The sequence below is a fragment of the Crocuta crocuta genome, unplaced genomic scaffold (genome assembly GCF_008692635.1).
Source record: "Crocuta crocuta isolate KB4526 unplaced genomic scaffold, BGI_CrCroc_1.0 scaffold45, whole genome shotgun sequence".
Lineage (NCBI taxonomy): Eukaryota > Metazoa > Chordata > Mammalia > Carnivora > Hyaenidae > Crocuta > Crocuta crocuta.
Window position 1 is genome coordinate 1,392,239 of NW_027530544.1, and position 6,578 is coordinate 1,398,816.

Here is a 6,578-nt window from a genome sequence, read left to right on the forward strand (position 1 = left end):
ATCACTAGCAATGTCCTGGTCCTCGAAGCCTTCACAGAAACCCAAAGATGCTAAAAAGGGCAGGGTTTAGTTGTGCAGATGATTTTATTTACGCAAATGTCCCCAGTTTCAGTATCTCCCTCTCCACCAGGAATATATCATCTTGGAGGCTTGTGAAAATTAAGCTTTAGGAAAATTCTGCTTCCCTCCCACTAAAACTGCATCCACATGTCCAAAACAAAATTGCTTCCTTGACCCACACACACAACCACCTATTTCTGTTTAGGAAGAAGTCATGAGAAGTGATGGCTCCCATTTCACCTGCCGCAGGCAGGATGGGGTCAGCCCAGCGGAATTCAGCTAAGATTGAAGGGGGGTGTTGGGGTAGTCTCTTTCTTCTTAGTTCTTTCCTGAACTCACTCGTTCACATTGTATTGCTCTTCCCGATGAGGAAGTTATTGCTGAGAAATTGTTTTAGTAGGTGACGTCGGTGTCTCCGATGTGGCCATCCCTCCCCTCCCTAATCCCCTAGTCCTCTCAGCTCCTGCCCTGGAATCCTTGCTCGCCATCCCAAGGAACTGCAATTGCCCTTTCACTTTTCAGGGAAAAAACATTGATTGATGTCTTAGCCCTGACACCTCACCCTCTTTTATCTCAGAATAGAGAAAGAAACCTTTCCATATTTGTTGTCTTTTTAACTCAAGCTTAGTACAGCCTCCTGGGCAGGGCAACTCCATGCTACCTTCTGTCGCCTGTAATTGTCCTTCCACCTGACTGGGGGAAAGGTTATTCTGATGAACCCGCTGCTGATTCCCTTCCTATTCCTTCGGTCTTTTATCAATATTGCTCTACCAGTAAATTCTTCGTTAGCTAGGTCCTAGAATTTNTTGACTGGGGGAAAGGTTATTCTGATGAACCCGCTGATGAAGCTGCTGATTCCCTTCCTATTCCTTCGGTCTTTTATCAATATTGCTCTACCAGTAAATTCTTCGTTAGCTAGGTCCTAGAATTTATTTCATTTTTTTTAACTTTAATTTTTTTCTTACAAAATTGCTTCTTTTATCTTAGAGCAGACTATGATCTTTTTCCTTCTGTGTACTTCATAATACAATTTGAACATAATGGAACATTCTAAAATAGTCAGGCAGGGATTTCATCATAGCCAATATTAAATGCCAGGAGAGGCAGATCATATTAGAAGAGAAAAAAGAAAAAAGATCTAGAATGGAGGAGGCTGGATCTCATAATTCAGCCGGTATATTTTGGGCTCCTGCTGCATCCTGAGCCCTGGGTGAGGCACTGAGGATGCCGAAACAAGTAAGATAGTGTCCTGGCCCTCACATTCATAAAAACTGTAATTCAAAGCTAGCAACACCCTCAAAAGGCTGCTGAAAGCTTTGTACTTTTTTTTTTTTTAACTTTATTTTGAGGGAGTGGGAACACAAGCAGGGAAAGGACAGAGAGAGAAGGAGAGAAAGAATCCCAAGCAGGCTGTGCACTGTCAGTACAGAGTCGATGCAGGGCTTGAACTCGTAAACAGTGAGATCATAAACTGAGCCGAAATAAGAGTCGAGGCTTAACTGACTGAGCCACCCAGGCACCCCTGTAGCTTATTTCTACAATTATTCATGGGATCTTACTCTATTTGGAAGAATATATTCTAAATCCTATTTTCTTGGGCCATTAAAAATCCATGCATGTCCCCGTATAGGAGGATTAGGAGGAACTTGACGGAGGAACAAGGGGGAGAAGGAGGGGGGAAATGGTGGGGGAAAGGGAGAGAGGCAAACCATGAGAGACGCTTGAATGCTGACAAAAACTGAGGACTGATGGATGTGGGGGGGGAGGAGGGATGGGCATGGAGGAGGACACTTGTGGGGATGAGCACTGAGTGTTATGTGGAAACTAATTTGACAATAAACTATTTGTAAAAAAAAAAAAAGTTAAAAAAAAAAATCCATGCATGTCCCTAATCAACGTATGGCTCTGTATAACCTTAGTATAAAATACTCCTGGATAGCTTTTGAAGGGAAAGGCAGAGAAACGTTTTGATGACTTGAAAAAGGGGAAAGGTTTTAGGGAAAGCTTCCAAAGATTTCTGATATGTTAGTGCTTATTTAGACATGGGATTAGGCAGAGAGACGAGCCTTCTAGCAAGGAGGAGACAAGGCCGTGTAAGGAGGCCCGGGAGACCTCTGTGGAAGAGTTAGTGAGACATAAGCCAGGCCTATAGGCATTTGTTAACATATCTGCCGAGCAAAAGTGGAGAAGGAGGTTTGGAGGCAGAACTATAGTAGAAGTAGATTCTGGAAAATAGTCCCGAATCTGGCTTCTTCTCACTGAGTCATCTGGCCCAGCCTCCTGCCTCCAAGTACATCCTGCCTGCAGCATGTCTGGCCAACTGCCTTCTCAGCTCAAGAGGGATGGAGATTCTACAACCTCCCTGTCATCTGTACCAGAGCCACTCCCCATTTGCACTGAGAAGTTCTTGCTTTCAGAGGATGGAGGCCAGAGAGGAGCAGTCAAGAAATAGAGTAGCAGAGGGGAGATCGCAGAACAAATCAAGGCAGAGGACCCCAAGTGAGGAGGAATTGCAGCGGTGGGCAAAGAGCCCCCACATTTCCCACTTCATGCTCTCAAGCCTGGGGGAACGCTAGAAGGTGGAGGCAGCCATCTGGGAGCCCCGCCCTTACAGATGCCCTGTCTGGCAGAGTGGGGTTTCCTGTTCTGTTCTGAGAAAGCAGTGGCAATGTAGACATCCACCGCCTCCCAAGAGGAACTGTGTTTTACTCCAAAGTCTGTAACTTTAACAACCTCCCCTCCCTTCCAAACTCCAGGGAATGTTCTGTAATTGAAGGCATACTTTCAATACCCTATTGTGTTTCATGCACTCTGCCAGTGTAGTTACTTCTTATGCCAATTGTTGGATGCACAGAAATCTTGAGTAGTCCAAGTGAACTCAGATCCAAGTCAAGTTCCCATCCCTTACTCCATTCAGATTTTTCCATCTACCTCCACCCTCTCAGTCACACTCCTGGAAGCAAGCGAGAAAGCCTGTCCAACCAGAATCGCTATCCCAAAGCCAAAGCACTTTGTTGTTCTCCTTCTGTTCCTAAGCCATGTATTTGGTCTAATTTTATACTGTTCGTAGTTCTCTGGCATACATGCCTCTGCACTCCCCGGCAGGGTAGGAAGGCCAGCAGAGAGAGGCCCAGGCAGCAGGTGGTAGGTAGGATGCCTGCAGGGCCTCATGTAGGAGGCTGCCTCAGCCCAAGGCCACCACCATCCATGCTGGGGACAGCGGGGGGGGGGGGGGGGGGGNATTCCCGGGTTTCCTGTAGGTGACCCTGCCTTCAGCCTTGAGCCTGGCTCTTGGCCTTGAATCTCATTCCTGTTCATGCCTCCCACCCTCTCCTGTCAGTCTCAGGCTGCAGTGAAGCCCCTGACTCCTTTCATTCAGTCTATGGAAAAACAAAGTCCTTTCCTGCTGGGATCCAGGTGCACCCTGGGAATGGTTTTTGGCTGAAACTGCTGCAGTTAAACCCAAGAAGCTCTGGTTGCCAGAGTGAAATAGTGTCCAGCAGGCTGCAGCAGACTCCCTGCTTCTGAAGCTCTAAGAGGATGGGTCAGGGCTATGCCAGGGGACTGAGGATGGACCAGATGATCTCTTGAGGTTCCTCCCAGCTCCAGGACCTGACTTTTAAAATGGCAACACTAAGATCTAGGCAACATAAAGATGCAGACTCTGACAGCAGGTGCCCTGCTTCCTATGACACCCCCTGTGACCAGCAAACTTTCTTTTCCCAGCACAAGACATGGTGTAAATGGGAACAGGTGCAGGGGGACAGGGAGAGCTTAAAATCTGGCCCCCCTGAGACTTGACGCTGAGGGTGTTGTGTGCGTATCTACTGGCCCGGCTCTGTGATGCCGTGGGTCTGTGCAACTGTCAAAACATAAGTGCGTGTGATAAATTCCCCTCTGACACTCGTCACAATTTAGGAAGCGTTCAGTGCGTTTTTAAACAGTTCTTACCATGTAAAGATTGTATTACATTTTAATAAAAAAATTTTTTTTGCGTTTTACTTTTTTAATATTTGGGGTTTTATAGACTTTTATTTTATGGCCAAGTATACTTTTGTAAGGAAATGTTGAAGTCTTGAGTATTTTTATTCTTTTAAAACTATAGTTAATGTCAACTGTAAACACTGACAAATTGTATTCATGTGCAATTTTCCCTCCTTTTCATCGGGTCTTTTTAAGAAACTATGTTTTGGCAAAGTATTTTATTTAAAACTCTGCTTCATTTTACACATTGTGAATACTGAAGATTTTGAAAAATAAAGATGCATTTAAAATCTCTGTGCTGTTATATTGTGGAAATGGTAATGTGCATTGCTTTGCCAAAGTGGTAATTAAATGTTTAATGGTTTAGAACTCCTAGTTGAGAATTGGGTGTTCTAGTCATTACTCACAGTGCAGGAGCTTCCACATAATAAGCCTCCTCTTCTTTGGAGAATGCGCATTCAAATGGCGATCTCCTGTTCAGTTAGGAAATATGGTCATGTTGATGTTATAGTTACTGTGCTGTGGTTTTGCAATAAATGTGTATTGAAAGCACTTGTGATAAAGTGGTCCGCGTTTTGTTTTTAATCAAACTCCAACTGGCAGTAGAAGTGGAGCCAAAGCTCCCTGAGCATTTGGGCAGCAAGATTTGGTGGGAAAACAGGAGCTCGGGATCAGGACAGCCTGCTCCTCCACCAACAAGCCCTGAGACTTGGGAATTCCTTCGTCTCTTTGGGTGATCCTGTTCCCTCAGCCATTAAAAAAACATAATTAAAATGGAAGGGGGGATAATTATACTTACCTCCCATGGATCTGGTGATGATGGAATAGAGCAATCAACGTAAAGCACCTGGCACATCTTGGTTGCCTGATAAGTGTTATTTGCCTTCTTCCATTCCTTCCCTCTTGTAGCACTCCCAAAGTCTTCATTTTCATTTAATTTTTTAGAATAGTCACGTTAAAATTTATTGACCCTCTGAGTAAGGCGAGAGTTATTAAATCCTTACATATTTAATACTGCCTCTAATTTATCATAGTTGTTCATTCCCAGAAAGGTTGATCACAGCTGCATCGAAAGAGTATTTGGGAAATGTGACAATGTTGTTTGTATAATTCGGCTCCAAAAGGATTTGCCTCTGTGGAATTGGAAACAAAAGAACAAGCAGCTGAGTGCCTGGGTGGCTCAGTTGGTTAAGCCTCAGACTCTCAATTTCCGCTCAGGTCAGGATCTCACCATCATGCTTTGGGCTTGTACTGAGCGAGGAACCTGCTTAAGATTCTCTCTCCCTCTCCCTCTGCCCCTTCCCCACTTGTGCGTGTGCATAGTGCGCACGCGCTCCTTCTCTCTCTGTTAAAAAAAAAACAAAACAAAAGAATAATAACAACAAAAAAATAAGAACAAGCAACAAAAGCTATTGAGGTAAGTTCAGATCCATCACAAAAACATGGAAGCATCTCCTTGTTTCGTTTCAAAGCAAGCACACCCATGGGTAAGTGGAGGGGAGCCCAGTCTCGGGAAAACTTAGAATCATCAATGTCCTTTAAGAGGGAAGTGTTTCTTTCTGGATTAGTTTCCAAACAGTGCTGTTATCCTCTTGAAGGTTCCAAAGTCTTCATTTTTAAAAATACAGAAAAGCATAATGCTTCCTTTACTTCTTCCTGATGCAGTTTTGGAGCGGTGGTGGTGAGGAGGTCCAGAGCTGACGGCCAAGAAAGGATTCTTGAGGCTTGACATGTCTTTGGTGCAAAGAAGGTGATTTTATTAAAGCACAGCGACAGGACCCGAGGACCGAAGTTGCTGCACTGGGTTGTGAAGACAGACTAATTATATACCATGGAGTTGGGGGAGGTAAAGGCAAAAAAGAGGTTTCCAAAAGGACTTTCATATATTAAAGAGGACTCATAAGATACAGAGGCCTAGCTATTGCCAAGCTAAGATAGTCTTTTCCTCTAGTAAGGCATTAACATTAAGATAGTAGGCAGTTCCTGGAGAAGTGTTATACTCTGTATTTGCCTCAAGTATTTGTCAACGGGCTACGAGGTGTAAAGAAATTTAATTGTACCTACCATTTCCTTTTTGCCTCTGTTCTCCACCTCACCATGGAGGGGAGTGTGATGTTAGGGCTCCGGGAAACTGAGTCTATAGGTTTCTGGAGATTAGGCTATTGATAAGATTGCCTGTTTCTTGTAATTTACTAAGACATTTGTAAACTGATGGAGACTCATGCCCTGCATGACTGTGACCTCTATGGGTGAACCATTGGTTTTTCCCTTTCTTTTGTTCTGGAGCAGCCAGGAGTGTCTGAGGAATGTCACACATACCCCAGCTGGAAACAGGAGTGGGGGATGGGGCAGGGAGGTGGTAGTATCAGCTTGCCTTATGCTCCCTCATCACTTACTGTAAATTATTTTAATATAGAACAGGTCTTATCTGTATTTTTATTTTCTGTCCTTAACATTAATTATATCATGAATTAATTATATTATGAACATTCCCCCATGACCATGGAAACTTTTATAATTTAAAGTATCTAATT